This window comes from Pan troglodytes, chromosome 14 (genome assembly GCF_028858775.2).
Source record: "Pan troglodytes isolate AG18354 chromosome 14, NHGRI_mPanTro3-v2.0_pri, whole genome shotgun sequence".
NCBI classification, from domain to species: domain Eukaryota; kingdom Metazoa; phylum Chordata; class Mammalia; order Primates; family Hominidae; genus Pan; species Pan troglodytes.
Window position 1 is genome coordinate 90,739,839 of NC_072412.2, and position 17,796 is coordinate 90,757,634.

Sequence of the window (17,796 nt, forward strand, 5' to 3'; positions counted from 1 at the left end):
TGGAGAAAAAGGCAATTAGAAGAAATCAAAATGCAGTTTGAAATAATCTATAGCAAAAGGAAATAGAATCTTATAGAATAATATATTTTTAAAACCTATGTAAACACACAATTCTTTGGAAATCTAAGTTATTATTATTATATAACCTTCTTTATAGATGGGAAATAAACTAAATATTATGGTTAAAGTAACCATAATTTATACATAAAACAAAGAAAATAATTTTTAAGAAACATTCTGCAAAGATATAGACATGCGTAAAACTGATGCAAAGCAAGAGAATATTATTATATAAAACATTACATCATCAAGATTTATTTGTGCATTTCTACTGCATGCTACTAAACTAATATTTTTCCATCCTAAAAATCCAAATTCTTAACTCCTAAGAAATAATATCTCTATATTTCTGTGGCCTTTTTTGCTAGGCCTGAGTTTAAATTTGCCCAAGTGCCACACACGAGCTCAGGTGCTATTTAATTCATTCCCCTGCAGGTGAATAGGGTATATATATGTGGACCTTTATAACTTCTACTACTTTGCTGTAGTGCTGAGGGCTGTTTGTGGTGGCTTACAGAATGAGAAATCAATTAAAATATCTCAACGGGCAGTACAGTGTATTGCGCTGTAATCATGTTATATATATTCATAGACATAGATAAAGTTTTCTTTACTGTTATTTTACGTATGTTACTCTAGAAAGTTAGAACTCTCACTCAATGAAGTAGAATAAAAACTCAATCATATAATAACAGAAAAAATTTTTCAATATACAATAGAATTTTTTTCCACAAAGCACTGAAGCAACAATAATTAAACGTGTTAATGGTTAACACAGTCGGAGGATCAACATAACAGTATCAACTGTGTTGGATACAGGCAAAGTTGGGCAAACCAAAATCAATATCACCACTAGAACAAACAAAAAATTAAAATAAAATTCAAGCACAATTTATGGATTTCAACAAGTGTGTTTGATTACTAATACCTAGATTAAAACAAAATGAAAGAAATTACTGTGAGATAAAAAGTATTTGTTTCTCATAACAATATCCATAGTAAATAGCAAAGTTTCTTAGGCCTGCAATACATGCTAAAAACAATTGAGTGCATGCATGAATGAATGAATGAATGAATGAATACATCCTTATTCTTTGCTTTGTCTTAAATTACATTTGCTGCAATTGTAGAAAATACAGTAATTTCTTAATGGAAGAACATGCAGCAGTTTGGTGATTCAACTAACTACAATGGGATAAGGTTATTGTGGTCCTCTGTAATTTATATTTAAAAGGAATAGTTTTCTGAGAGACGTCAGATGAAAAGGCTATCCCCAAAAAAGAAACCATTGTTTCTTTGGCATTTTCTGCTCTCCCACTGCAAAGCCTCTCTTCTGCAAATGTGGAAAATATATAAAAATGATTGTCTAACAGGGAGGCTATGATTACTTTGCTTAAAATCATATTTTGTTGGATACATCTGTGTATGAATTTTCCAGTTAAAAATGAAGTTATATTGAATGTGGATTTAATATTAACGACCCTTAGATTTTCCTATTTATATGTTTCAAACTAATAAGAGCTAACCCAAAAATAGTGTGATAGGAAAAATAATGGCCTCCCAAAAATATCCATGTCCTAATCTCCAGAATTTGTGACTACATTCTGTTACATGACAAGGGGAGATTAAGGTTACAGCTGGAATTAAGTTTGCTAATTTGATTACTTTCAAATCAGAAGATTATCCTTGGCTAACCCCAGTGCAACCAATGTAATCATAGGATCCTTACATGGGGAAGAAGGGGTAGAATTGTCAGAATCAGAGAGATGGGAGAGAAGGAGGCTCAGAGAAAATGACAACTTAATCTTGCTGGTGTTGAAGATAAAGGAATGTGGCCACAAGATAAAGACTAGGGGTGGCCTGTAGAAGCTGAAAAGGCAAGTAAATGAATTCTACCCTAAAGCCTCTAGAAAGTAATGCAGCCGTACAGGTATGGTGAGTTTAGGCAGTAAGTCCTAGTTCAGACTCCTGACATAGCAAACTGAAAGATAACAAATTTGGGTTATTTTAAGCCACTATGTTTATAGTAATTTGTTACAGCAGCAATAGAAAACTAATAACCTGGGTAGTTTATTTAATCTTAATAGTAACTATAAATGGTGAATGCAGTTAACAATTGTCACATTGTGATGGGAACATATTGATGCAACTGAATTTTATTTTAATATTCTGAATGAAAAATTATGAATTTCCAACCATCAATAAAATGTATGTACATACTTCCAAAGTGATCAGTAAATTCCCGCTCTGACAATAATCCCCTATGTCTCAACATATGTTTACTTAAATGCAATGAAGAAAAATACCTAAGACAGCTGAGCTACAGAAAGAAAAATAGAACTGTGTATGACAGAAAAATTCCTACAAGAGCTGGAGATAAGATTTTAAGGTCACAGATCTCTGAGCTATAATTGTGCAGTGGTTGTGCTGGTTTGCTTCCCATGGCCAGAAACAGGATTAAAGTTAGGCTCACTGCATGAAGCCTGGATCCGATGGAGACCCACAGAAACCCTCCCTCATGAAAAGAGACTGAGAAAACTCCTGACACATACCACTTTTTTTCAAATGCCAACATGTGCTTTGGTCGACTATATGCTAGTGACAAAGAAAGACACAGACACAAAACGTTTAAATCTAAACCATTCAGTTTCTCTGAGGATGGATCTCCATTTCCCAATTCATCTTTGCATAGTGAACCTTAACATTAATTATGAGGCATCTTTCTGAGTCTGAGGCCTGAAGTGCTAAGTGAAGGCAACAACTACAGCATCAACAAAAACTATTAAAAAGCCTTGACAGTATTGGTAAAGGAATGCTTTATTTATTGTATTGAAAGCATGGATACATGTATAGCAATCCCAGGGCCTTTTGAGTATTTCAGAGTTGTGGCATTAATAATAATCTCAACCCTATCTGACCTCTGAAGTTAGTTAATATAAGGTCAGTGGCAAGTAAGGAGTGGGGCCTTGATACATGGAAGGGGGACATTTGTAAAGAATCAGATAAGATTAAAAACCGTAAGCCCCCAGGACACTTGAAACTCTTTCCTCAGCCAAATAGTCTTTGCATCACTATTGGAGGGAACTTGCCATCCCTGCATAACAACTTCCAAGGACTTCACCAGGTGCAGTTGCCACACAACCAAAACTCTTCAGGATCCCAACCTACAAGCCCTAATTACCTCCAGCCTAGAGTGCAATGTAGATCTCAAAATATTCCAGTCACAGAAATACAAAACATAGTATGGAAGAAGATAGGCTATAAAAATAAATTTTTAAAAAAGTTGTTTGCCCTCACCTATTTATATAGGCAAAGGTAAATTTCTCAGAAGGAAACAGATGACAAACTGAAAAGGAGTAATTTGGAGTGAATATTTCCAAAGGCATTTGAGCATCCTTGAAAAGATGTACAGTCACCTGAGCTTACTGACTTCTGTAGGTCATACGGGATATTGGACGATGTTGCAATGAATTGAGTTTCCAGCTATCAATGGGAATAATGGGATCCTAGCACAGTAGAGGCCAAATGGTACTGTTAACCATCAAAGGCAAGGATAAATGCAAGCCATCAGGCATCTGAGTATATGGCTAATTGGTTATAGTGTCAAGAAATACCTAAGACATAGAAAAACTTTAAATTATGGCTTCCCATAAAATTTTGCAAATAATAAAAAGGATGCTTATTATAAGTTTAATAGGAAGACAAAGAAGTTGAACCAATAGGGTGGAGATTCATGGCTTCTTATCCATTCACTTAAACAGATCACAGACCAACAGACCTTTGATAAGGGGTAATCCAGAAACTCCGAAGGTACTCTGTAACATACCTCATGCACACCGTAAATTTGTCCTATCCACTATACATTAGAGACATGAAATGCTCAGAGCTGTTAGGGGTTGATATGGTTCGGATCTGTGTCCCCACCCACATCTCATGTTCAATTGCAATCCCCAGTATTAGGGTAGGGCCCTGGTAGGAGGTGATTAGATCATTGGGACGGATTTACCCCATGCTGTTCTCGTGATAGTCAGTGAGTTCTTACAAGATCTGGTTGTTTAAAAGTGTGTTGCATTTCCCCCTTCACTCTTTCTCTCTCCTGCCACTATGTGAAGACTGAGCCTGCTTCCCCTTCACCCTTTTGCCATTATTGTAAGTTTCCTGAGGTCTCCCAGCCATGCTTCCGGTACAGTCTGCAGAACTGTGAGTCAATTAAACCTGTTTTCTTCATACATTACCCAGTCTCAGATAGTTCTTTATAGCAATGTGAAAATGGACTAATACAGGGATTATTAGATGCTGGCTCTAAATTGACACTGATCTTCAATGATCTAAAATCCAACATAGGCCATGAATCAGAGAGACAACTTGTGCAGGTTAGATGATAGTTGAAGCTAATTCTGGCTTGAGTCTGACTCACAGTGGTTCCATTGGCACTACATATCTCCTGTGGTTAATTATCCAGTCTCAAAATATACAGTGTAATAAGATATATTTCATAGGTGGAATATGTCAGTATTGGCTCCTGACCTGGGAAGATATGTTATGGTATATGATAATCAGGTAATAAATGAAATGTCACCCTTGGCCCAGATCACAGTGGGTAAACTGAGTCTATCTACAGAACTACAGGGTAGTCATGTATTTACCCAGTCCCCAAATGCATTAGAATAAACATACTTGTTAAATCATACAATCCCACCATTTTGGTTCTTTGTGCCACAGATTATGAGCTAATATAAACAGAATGGCCAGATTGAAGCCTCTGAAATGGGTATTAAATTAAAATAATAACAATCCCATAGAAACTGCCAGGAAACAATGTCATCCTTAAATATTAAAGGATGCAAAAGTACTAGTAACTGATATTTCTAATTAATTTGCCAGACTTGCCCTTGCAAAAATCAAACATCCTGAAGGATAAGGTGATTGCCATATGTTCAACCAAGTACAGGAAAACCTCAGAGATATTGCTAGTTAAGCCCACCACTGCAATAAAGCAAATATCACAGTAAAGTGTGTCACAATCTTTTTTATTTCTAGTCCATATAAAAGTTATGCCTGCACTATACTGTAGTGTTTTTTGTTGTTGTTGTTGTTGTTGTTTTTGACAGAGTCTTGCTCTGTCTCCCAGACTGGAGTGCCGTGGCACCATCTCGGCTCACTACAAGCTCTGCCTCCCGGGTTCACACCATTCTCCTGCCTCAGCCTCCTGAGTATCTGGGACTACAGGCATCCACCACCACGCCCGGCTAAATTTTTGTATTTTTAGTAGAGACGGGGTTTCACCGTGTTAGCCAGGATCCTCTCGATCTCCTGACCTCATGATCCGCCCACCTTGGCCTCCCAAAGTGCTGGGATTACAGGCATGAGCCACCGCACCCGGCCACTATACTGTAGTTTTTTAAGAGTACAATAGCATTATGTCTAAAAACCAATATAAGTATTTTAATTTAGAAATAAATTATTACCTGTTGCTAAAGAATGCTAGCAATTATGTGAAACTCTATTGAGTGGGAATCGTATTGCTGGTGGAGGTTCTTGCCTCATTGTTGATAGCTGCTGATTGATTAGGGTGGTGGTTGCTAAAGGTTGAGGTGGCTGTGACAATTTCTTAAAATAAGACAACGTTGAAGTTTGCAGCACTAATTGACACTTCCTTTCATGAAATATTTCTCTGAACCACGCTATGCAATGCTGTTTAATAGCATTTTACCCACAGTAGAACATCCTTCAAAATTGGAGAAAATCCTCTCAAACGCTGCCACTGCTTTATCCACTAGGTTTATGCAATCTTCTAAATATTTTGTTGACTTTTGCACAATGTTCAGTTCATCTTCACCAGTAATAGATTCCTTCTCAAGAAACTACTTACTTTGATCATCCATAAAAAGCAACCCCTCAGTTTCAACAAGAGTTTGCTTTATGTCAAATGTTACATGATCAAGGTAAATTAAGTATCATACTTACCACATAGTTTCTAACCCTCAGGCTAGGTTTTTTTAAGTGTCCAAATAAAAACGCTTTGCTTTTTTATGTTTATTGTGTTATTGTTAATTATAAGTAGTTTTTTGTTTTTTTCCCCCCGAGATGGAGTCTCACTCTTGTCGCCCAGGCTGGAGTGCAGTAGCACGATCTTGGCTCACTGCAAGCTCCGCCTCCCGGGTTCACGCCGTTCTCCTGCCTCAGCCTCCCAAGTAGCTGGGACTACAGGCTCCCGCCACCACGTCCGGCTATTTTTTTTTTTTGTATTTTTAGTAGAGACGGGTTTTCACCATGTTAGCCAGGATGGTCTCAATCTCCTGACCTAGTGATCCACCCGCCTCAGCCTCCCAAAGTGCTGGGATTACAGGCGTGAGCCACCATGCCCTGCCAATTATAAGTAGTTTTAACCCCTTTTGGATTATGATGTGTGTGTGTGTGTGTGTGTGTGTGTGTGTGTGTGTGTGTAGTATAATTTTGGTCTCTGTGCTTTCAGAAATCACCCTACTTATTTCTCTGTTCCAGAATTCTGGATTCAATTTTAAGCATGATAGATTTAAATATATGAGAACATTTATGTGGCTTTTGGAGTTAGATTATAGTTATAAAATGAAACTAAGAATCTAAGGTGCTGATTTCACAGAGTTAATGGATAGGCAGGTAAAATATATGTTGAATGCCATTCATGTAAGTCTGTTCATAATGTATTTTATAACACTTCTGTATACAAGAGCAAAAACAAAATGGCCATGGCACAAATAATAATTCATATTAAGTCAATAAAAATAGAAAACAAGCGATAATGTTATATATATTGTATATACATGCTAGCAATGAAAAAATTATTTACTCATTTCATGCAAATTATTTTTATCTAACTCAAGCATTCATTTGAAAGTAGGTGTGAACATTATTTTCTGTAGCTGTAAGCTGTACTAGGATGGTAATATGAAGACACTTCATTTCCAATATATAGTTGTTGAATCTCAAAGCATTGTCTGGAACCAATTATCCATGCTGCTCTAGCCTTAAATATCAGATATCATGATTCTGATACCCTTGATGTGGAAAAATCTTTTGACAAAATGCAACATCTTTTCATGATAAAAACCCTCAACAGACTAAGCATTTAAGGGACATGGCTGAAAATAATAACAGCCATCTATGACAAACCCACAGCCAACATCATACTGAATGGGCAAAAGTTAGAAGCAGTCACCTTCCGAGAATTAGAACAAGACAAGAATTCCCATTTTTCACCACTCTATTCAACATAGTACTGGAAGTGCTAGCCAGTGCAACCAGGAAAGAGAAAGAAATAAAAGATATGTAAATAGGAAAAGAAGACAAACTACTTCTCTTCACAGACAATATAGTTCTGTACCTAGAAAACCCTAAAGACTCTGCCAAGTGGCTCCTGGAACGAAGAAGTAACTTCAGTAAAGTTTCAGGATACAAACTCTATGTACAAACCACTAGCATTTCTGTACATCAATAATATTCAAGCTAAGAATAAAATCAAGAATGCAATCCATTTAGAATAGCCACCAAAAAAACCACCTAGAAATACATCTAACCAAGGAATTGAAAGGTCTCTATAAGGAGGAATACAAAACACAGCTGAAAGAAATCACAGATGATACAAACAAATAGAAAAACATTTCATGCTAGTGCTAGATATATATTCAAAAGAAAGTAAATCATTCTACCAAAAAGACACATGAACTCACATATTCATTGCAACACTATTCACAATAGCAAAGACGTGGGATCAACCTAGTTGCCCATCGATGGCAGATTGGATAAAGACAATATGGTACATATACTCCATGGTATAACAATGAATGAAATCATGTCCTTTGCAGCAACATGGATGTAGCTGGAGGCCATCATCCTAAGTGAATAAATGCAGGAATAGAAAATAAAATACCACATATTCTCATATGTGGCAGCTAAACTTTGGGTACTCATGCACACAGAAATGGCAACAAAAAAACTGGGGACTACTGGAGGGAGGTAGGGAAGGGGACAAATTGAAAAAGTACCTGTTGGGTACTATGTATGCTCAGTGCCTGGGTGACAGGATCAGTCTTACCCTAAACCTCAGCACCATGCAATATACCCAGGTATCAAACCTGCATATGTAACCCCTGAATCTAAAATAAAAGTTGAAATTATTTTTTAAAAAAGAAAAAACTGTTTCCTTGTTTCAATTGCTTCATTCATCAATGTCCTGCCTCTTGGAATATTAGATAAATGTAGTTGACAAAAATTTTAAAACAAAGCATTTTTACTTGTGCAGTTGAAAAAAACAAGTCTGAAGGGATCAGGGATATTTCACTGCTTCTACTTACTCTGAGTCTCCAACTATAAAGCATGTCATTGCCAGAAATGACATAGATCATAAATCCTTTTTTACAACTTGTATGTTTTGGCTTCATTTTTATTAGGTTACAGGTGACCTAATAATACATATATGTATTGTGATATACCTAGGTTCTTTGGAGGGAGCTACTCAAATCTAAAAACCATAATTTCAACAGCAATTATCCTAAAGGATTTGCCCAACTGAGGAACAATAATAATGGGAGAGACTGTTTGGGTCCTTACTATTACACTAATAAAATACTGCTGTACATGATGAAACATACAACGAAATAAAAACACCATACGGGCATACCTCAGAGATATTGCAGGTTCAGTTCAGATCACCACAATAAAGCCAATGTCAAAATAAAAAGAGTCATACAAAATTTTTGGTTCCTGAGTGCATACAAAAATGATATTTACCCTACACTGCGGTACATTAAATGTACTATGGCATAATCTAGAAAACAATATTCATATCTTAATTTTAAAATATTTTATTGTAAAAAATGCTGACAATCAACTGAACTTCCAGCAATAATAATCTTTTCTTTTGTGGATGATTTCACCTTGATGCTATTGGCTGCTGACTGATTAGGGTAGTGGTGGCTAAAGCTTAGAGTGGCTGTGGCAACTTCCAGAATAAGACAATAATGATGTTTGCCACATTGATGGACTCTTCATGAAAGATTTCTCTGTAGCATGTAATGCTGATTGATAATATTTTACCTAAAGTAGAACTTCTTTCTTTCTTTCTTTCTTTTTTTGAGACAGAATCTTGCTCTGTCGCCCAGGCTGGAGTGCAGTGGCGCGATCTTGGCTCACTGCAAGCTCCGCCTTCTGGGTTCACGCCATTCTCCTGCCTCAGCCTCCTGAGTAGCTGGGACTACAGGCGCCCGCCACCACGCCCGGCTAATTTTTTGTATTTTTAGTAGAGACGGGGTTTCACCGTCTTAGCTAGGATGGTCTCCATCTCCTGACCTCGTGATCCACCTGCCTTGGCCTCCCAAAATGCTGGGATTACAGGCGTGAGCCACTGCACCCAGCCAGTAGAACTTCTTTCTTTCTTTGTTTTTTGAGATGGAGTCTCGCGCTTGTCACCCAGGCTGGAGTGCAATGGTGTGATATCGGCTCACTGCAACCTCTGCCCCCTGGATTCAAGCAATTCTCCTGCCTCAGCCTCCCAAGTAGCTGGGATTCCAGGCGTCCGCCACCACACCCAGCTAATTTTTTTCTTTTTTGAACTTTTAGTAGAGACGGGGTTTCGCCATGTTGGCCAGGCTGGTCTCAAACTCCTGACCTCAGGTGATCTGCCTGCCTCGGCTTCCCAAAGTGCTGGGATTACAGGCGTGAGCCACCGCATCCCGCGGGGAACTTCCTTCATAATTGGGGAAAATTCTCTCAAACTCTGGGGCAGTTTCATCAACTAAGTTTATGTACTAATCAAAAATTTTTATTGACATTTCAACAATGTTCACAGTATCTTCACCAGGAGTAGTTTCCATCTCAACAAATCACTTTCTTAGATCATTCATGAGAAGCAGCTTCTAATCCATTAATATTTGATGATGAAATTCAGTAATATATTCAGGTTCCACTTTGAATTCTAGATATTTTGCCATTTTTACATCTGCAGTTACTTCGTCCACAAAAGTCTTGAACCTCTCTCAAAGTCAACCATGAAGGTTGGAATCAGCTTCTTCCAATCTACTGTTAATGTTGATATTTTGACCTCTTCCCACAAATCATGAATGTTCTTAATGGCATCTAGAATGGTGACTCTTCTCCAGAAGGTTTTCAATTTACTTTGACCAGACCCATCAAATCCATCATGATCTATGGCAGCTATAGCCTTAGAAAATTTATTTCTTAGGTAATAAAACTTGAAAGTAAAATTACTTCTTGATCCATGGGCTGCAAAATGGATGTTGTGTTTGCAGGCATAGAAACAACATTAATCTCTTTGTACATCTCCATCAGAGCTCTTAGGTGACTAGGTGTATTGCCAGTGGGTGGTAATATTTTGAAAGCAATCTTTTTATTTTTTTTTCCTGAGTAGCAGATCTCACTAGTTGGCTTAAAATACTCAGTAAATCAAGCTGTAAACAAATGTGCTGTTGTGTGGATTTTCGTTGTTATATTTTAGAGTGAATTTTGCAGAATTCTTAAAGGCCCTTAGATTTTCAGCATGGTAAACGAGCACTGGTTTTAAATTAAAGTCACCAGCTGCATTAGCCCAAGGGTTAACCTACCCTTCAAGACTTTGAAGCCAGACATTGACTTCTCTTTTGCTATGGAAGTCTTAGATTGCATCTTCTTCCAGTATAAGGCTGTTTCATCTTCACTAAAAATCTGTTTTTTAGTGCATCTGTCTTGATCAATTGTATTAGCTAGGTCTTCTGGATAACTTGCTGTAGCTTCTACATTAGCACTTGCTGCTTCACCTTGCACTCTTATGTTAGCAGAGGTAGTTTTTTGTTTTTCCCCCTAAAGCTTCATGAACCAACTTCTACTAGCTTTAAATTTTCCTCTGCAGCTTCCTCACCTCTCTCAGCCTTCAGAGAATGGCAGAGAGTTAGGGTCTTTTTCTGTATTAGTCTTTAGCTAAAGATAGTGCTGGGGCTGATTTAATCTATCCAGACCATTAAAACTTTCTCTATACAGTAATAAGGCCGTTTCACTTTCTTATCACTCTTGGGTTCACTGAAGTAGCACTTATACTTTCCTTCAAGAACTTTTCCTTTGCATTGAAGACTTGGCTCACTTTTTGTCACAAGAGGTCTAGCTCATGGCCTATCTTGGCGTTCTACATGTCTTTCTGACTAATCTTAATTATTTCTAATTTTTTATTTAGCATTAGAGATATGCAACTCCTTCTGTCCCTTGAGCATTTAGAGGCCATTGTAGGGGTATTAACTGTCCTCATTCCAATATTGCTGTGTCTTTAGGAATAAAATAGGTGGCCTGTGAAGAAGTAGAGAGGGAAGTAGAGAGGTGGGGCAATGATCATTCTCTGAAGCAGTCCGAACACATACAGCAGTTATCAATTAAGCTTGTCATCCTATATGGGCATGGATATGGCATGCAGAACAACTGCAATAGTAATGTCAAAGAGCACTAATTACAAATCAGTATAGCAGATGTAATAATAACAAAAATGTTGGAAATATTGCTCAGATTACCAAAATGTGTAATAGAAACACAAAGTAAACATATTAACACAAAGTAAACATGTTAGAAAAATGGCACTGATAGACTTGCTGGAAGCAGGGTTGCCACAGATCTTCAACCAGTAAATAATTCAAAATATGTGAAGTGCAATAAAGCAAAGTGAAATGAAAGGAGGTATGCCTGTACATTTTGCTACACACATTTAAAACAAACTTTATTTATTTAATTAATTTATTTATTTATTTATTTATTTGTGACAGAGTCTTGTTCTGTCGCCCAAGCTGGAGTGCAGGGGCGTGATCTCAGCTCACTGCAACCTCTGCCTCTTGGGTTCACATGATTCTCCTGACTCCGCCTCCCTAGTAGCTGGGATTACAGGTGCACAACACATCCGCCCAGCTAATTTTTATATTTTTAGTAGAGACGGGGTTTCATTACATTGGACAGGCTGGTCTGGAACTCCTGAACTCAAGGGATCCACCTGCCTCGGCCTCCCAAAGTGCTGGGATTACAGGTGTGAGCCACTGCGCCCAGTGTCCTATTAATTTCTAAGGAATTTGAAGATATTTATTTGGATATAATTCATTGAAAGAGTCTTTCTTTAGAATGAAGTGTGAATCTTACATTGTCCAGGTTCTTCAATACTCATCTTTGGAAACCTCGCTGTGCTTTTGTTAGGTCAGTCTGTGTCATCGTCTGAATCTTTGTGCTTCCCCCAAATTTATATGTTTAAACCTAATTCCCGATAGGATGGTGTTAGGAGGTTGGGCCTTTAGAGGTATTTAGGTTAGGAGGCAGAGCTCTCCTGATAAGAACTATCCTTCTATTTAAACATATATACGCTTACAGATACATGTATATGTATACATGTGTGTATATATATATACACACACACAATATTTTTCTCATTTAATTTTTACAAAAGTTAATGCGGTTTGTTTTATTACTTGCATTTTACAATAAGATTAATTGTACTAAATATCATTTGTTTTGCTGATTACGTTAACACTAACCTTGGTCAGAGGGGGATTCACTTCTGTCCCTTAAGTGAAGGTGTCCTGGACATTGGATTCAGCAGTGCGTGGTGCTGTGGCTGTTCATTCCTGGAAGAATGAAAGAGATTTAGTTGTTCCCTTTGGAATTTTTGAGTTTAGCTCTTAATTTCCTGTTTCAGGCAGCTTCAAACTCTGGCAAATGCCTGGACAGGAAGACTAGCCATGTGCTTGTGGCAGAATCCCTCCCTCTGTGGGGCCTTTGCTTGCCAAGCACTATGAGACTGCAGAAAACTTCATCTTTTAGCTTCTAACCAAACACTTCACCCACAGCCTAAAATAAGGGTTGTGTTTTGGGCAAAGGAAAATATGATTATGAGTTTGGCCTCGTGGTTTCCATTTTCAAATGGCAGCTAGCTCCGAGTGATTACCACAAGCTCTACTGGTTTCTCTCCCTTTCAAGTGGAGTCTGTCTGGGCGCACCAGATCAGCTCATGACTAGATTCTGCAGTACTCCTAGGAACAAAATACCTGGTGATTGCCAGCTCACCTAGAAAGAACCCTTCCTTCTCTGGAATTCTTGCTCATCTTGTCTTTATTGTTTCCTTGACTCTTACATGTTTTTACACATCTGATTTTTAAAATTTAGTTTTTATGGTTGCTGAAACAGTGTTGCTCAACATTTAAACCAAATATTTTGATCTGTGATTATTTCCTTTTTTTTATAAGCTCCACGACATATTAATTTACCCAGCGTCTGGAAGGCCATAAAATTCCTTTCTGCTGCATACTTATTTTTCTATATTTATGGATGAAAGCATCCCACTTTTAAATTCTGTCTTTCCTTCATTCTCCCAATCCTATAATCTTCTTTTTTTCATTTTCTCCTTTTTCTGGCCTTGACTACATTTATATCACATCAACTGTTCTCCAGACTATACTCCAAAGAGAAAAATTGTGTTGTGCTCCTTCACCTATAAACTGTATCAATGTTCCTAAATCTAGGTCCTCAAAACACTTTGGAAAATCAAAAGCAACGTTTCGTTTTGTGGGTTTGTGAAGCTTCAAGTGCATCTTATCCCATGACTTCTCGTTTCATTTTAATTGCCAGTTTTCTTGTTTCTTCCTACCTTTTTCCTGTCTACCAACAATAAAATTTCACTTTTCCTCAGATATCTATCCTAACTATGTAACTGCTATTTGCAGAGAATATTGTTTTCAAGTATCCTCTCAAGTTTTTGTATGCACATGTAACCACTTACATTTTTCTTCTGTTTCTCACCTTTTAGTAAAATAATATCCTCTTTCTATCTAAGCCTAGTCTTTTCCTTTATTTCATCAATCAGAATTTCACCTGTTCCCTCAGAGACCTAACTGCATGTATTTTATTGCTTCTACCAAGAGTAATTTTCATTTCTGGATCTTTATTTTCAGTTTATAAGCATTCACAGCTCCTTGCAGTGAAAAAAAAATTATCACCTCGGCATATGTGGGTGTATATGCACTCTGTTAATTTTTTTCTAAGTGAATAATGGGGAAAATAGGCTAATAGGTTTGATCTATAAATAATTATTATCACAAAAACACAGGAAGGAGAAATAAAAATAAAAAATATATTTTGTAAGTCTAACAAAATAAAAGTATGTTGAAATGAAATGATAATGTATTAGTATCTACTGGCCCTCATAGCTTGTCAGAAGTATCTGTTTTCAAAGCAGTATATGTAATAGGATTCCATAAATGAGAATGTATTTCAGGAAAGATATATACAAATTGTTAGCAGTGTTTAAGTTTGAGAATAGAATTCATAATAATTTCTAATTTGTATTTTCTATATGTCTAAAGCAAACATTAATTATTTTAATTTTGTAAGTAATAAAAAATGTATCTTATAACATCATGTTGTATACCTTAAATAAACACAATAAAATTTATTTTAAAATATATACACCCCAAAAAGAAAAAAATACAAGGAATCTTTACTGAAATCCATGTCCTTCTTAAATATAATTTGATTTTTATCTTTTTATTCTTAAATTGCTTATTCAACATTTATACCTCAAATCAAAACCTATTTCCACATCTACCAGTTCTAATAAAATTATTTCTACTCATGTTGAACATTATCTTTCAGGACATTCCTGTACTAAATGACCCTCTTTTTTAAAAAAAACTTTGGTACATCATTCTATCCTTTTCATACCATTGATCCTTCGATCCCTGTATTGTTTGTTTTTCTGTAATCATTTTTCCTTCCCTTTGCTTTTTTTGAATATCTTCCAGTTGTCTCCCTTAACCCTCCCATGTGCGAGGAATCCTCCCCCTGCCCCACCCAACATTATCTTTCTTTTCCCATGATATATGCTCTTAGAGAGGCGGTTGCTGGCTGCACACTATGTTCTCCTGGAAAAAGAAGCTCTCACAGTCCCTGAACTTGTGAGTCTCCCTATCCTGCTGTTCTGTGTGCCTCGGGTCATGGAAGCAATGACTCACACATTCTGCATGGCCGCCAAGGCCTCCTTGATACCAGATGGACCAAACCTGTACCTTCCGGTATATCCCTTTTATGGGAAGTGGTTGGCCTCCCCTCAGTTTAGTATTTTGTCAGATTACATGGTGTTGAAGGAGTAAGCTTTTGCCACACCTCATGGCTACCTGGGGAGTTTCTTGAGATTACTCGAATGAGTTCTTACACTTTGTGGATCGTATTGAACCCATGAATGTGATAGAACTCAGTGAAGAGTGGCTGCTTTTCATTCCTTCTGCTTTTCATCCCATAAATGAGAATTTTCTGATCAAAGACCAGACCCAAATGACACAATTGGCCAAACCTCAGGCAGCTGTCAGCGCTAGACACCCTGGCTAACAATTAGCCCCACCTGAACATTTTTACAGATTCTCGAGCCACTGAATAAAAGTTACCTCCATTAAGGAGGAGAAGAATTCTGGCAATCTCCTGCCTTATAGAAACCCAAAACATAAATCAATATAACAAACATCTCTACATAGGCTACATATACTAAAGCCAAAATATGAGATCTCACCAAAACACATTTGTCTATTTCAGAGTTCTAAAATGATGTGACCAAGGCACTCATTTTACTTATCGAAAGACACAATGCTGAGATCTTATTCAGGCATTCAGTGGGAACTTTCACCTTCCTTACTCGCCTCAGGATGCAGGCATCATAGAGCATCGTATTGGCTGATTTAAACATATCCAAATTCAATTAAATGCAACATGGCATGTTACAGTCAGCAGTCAAAAAGCAAGGATGAAGCATAATAAAGAATCTGTAACCATGTTTTCATAGTTGACTGCTATCAGTTTTTAATTTTGCACCACCTTCTTTTCCTTGTTCCCCACACATGCACAAGCTGATGAGAAAGTCTAGGTTCTCCGTCCTTTGCTGCTGATGAAAGAATCACATCATCTAAGCCCCTGCTCATGCAGAGGAGCTCTTACCCCCAGTCGTACCCCTATTCATAAAATAATCTTAAGCCATTCTTCTTTCTTTGCAGTTTCAAGACATTTTGAGAGACCTTTGTGTTCCTTCAGACTCAATTATATTTGCAGAAAACCTTTTCCTATCCTCTTGGTGTGAGCATGTAGCAACATCAGTCACAACATCTGAACTGAATTTTCGATGTAGGAGTATCCATCCTGCCTTTTCAGGCTGGGCAGAACAGAATATTAACAGAATGCTGTGTATATTAGATAAGTAAAATATGTGAAGCACTTAGGACAATGTCTGGCCTACAGTGAATGTTCACCCTACCATGTAAGTTATTTTATTAGTAAATGCCATGCACCACTCCTCTCCCTCCCAGTGTTTTGACATCTGAAACATTATATTAAGGTAAATATGGTTTCTGACAAGAGGTATAAGCATTTACAAAATGATTTCCCAACTTTGGAAGCAGTAAATCACTCCTGGGAGAATATTAAGATATAAGATTGGAGCCACAGTAGCAGCAGTAAAACACAGTCACGTATCTTTTATATAGTATGGTAACACCATTTGAAAAGCATTAACGTAAATTATGTACATATGCAGATTTGTGGCCCAGTATGTACAGCTCAGCCTTTTAATTCCAGTTTTTCAGCTTTTGCCATTCCAAATTTCTGACCTAAGTCCTGACCATCAGATACATGATAGGAACTGGTACAGATATTGACCTCAGAGCAATTATTCTTTTAGGCATAAAGCAAATAAGGTAGAGAATTTCTAGTTCTACTTACTGTGAGAATTTCCCTGCTCTAGTATTCTTTAGTGCCAGTGCTTAGTAAGGCTGTAATGACAGAGAAGCTTACTTTGACACCGTGCTGACATATCCAGCTGAATTACCTGTAAACTGACTCAATATGCTTTTCTCTCTCTTTTTTTTTTTCTGAAGCGATCAGATGAAGCAGATAATTTAGATTGGTTTGCTCAAGGTTCCCTCTAACTCTCTTCCAGTATACTAGGATTCTAGATATGATTTATATTCTGTTAAGCAGTTTCACTGGTACATGACTTGAATTTGTAATTGAGTCATGGAGACAGTGAGGAAGGCAAAATGCATCAGTTTTGCTGATATGAATCAGGTCACGGTGGATGTGACTCTGGGACCAGAGCAGTGATGACATCTTCTTATCTCAACAGGCAGCTTTTATATTCCACAGTTTCTTACACAAAGTAGGCTCCTCTATTTGATAGCTTCATTCTGTAGTGTGGCAATGGAAGAGTTTCCTGAATATTTAATTTAGTATGTATTCCTGTCTCCCAGATCTCCTAATATTAGATTAATAATTTATAATAGCAATTATGTCTCCTTAAAATTAGCTAGAGTGAATTGTCTTTTCAGTACTGACAGATCTGCCTGACGGAGTCATTGTACAGTGCTGTTGCAAGCTACGGATACACAAGAAATAAAAAATCTGGGTTTTTTATTTCAGAGATGGATGATTTTGAAAACAGCCAGAATTTTGTTAACACTGGTATATGGCTACTGGTAGTCATTACCACGTGTTGATGTCTTAGGCACTTGGGTACTTACATTATCACTGTGGTTGCCTGAAATAAAGGGTATTAAAAAGGCATACTTTAGTAAAGTGTATGGCCTCTGCAATAAGCCATTTCGTTAACAAAAGAAAAAATATGGAGGTCTGTGGAGTGAACTGGTGATTAGTAACACACACAATTTAAGGAAAGAAAATTACAAACGAATGATTTTAAATTTTCAG

At 37.2% G+C, this 17,796-nt stretch overlaps 1 long non-coding RNA gene across 1 annotated transcript in view; it reads right to left on the minus strand.

The window, feature by feature from the left end:
- Window positions 1-17,796, minus strand: part of LOC129136787 (uncharacterized) — a 147,088-nt gene that overhangs the window by 28,911 nt on the left and 100,381 nt on the right. The window contains exon 3 of the long non-coding RNA XR_008538705.2: window positions 12,591-12,680. This is a non-coding gene — a long non-coding RNA (uncharacterized LOC129136787). The remainder of the gene's footprint in view (window positions 1-12,590; window positions 12,681-17,796) is intronic.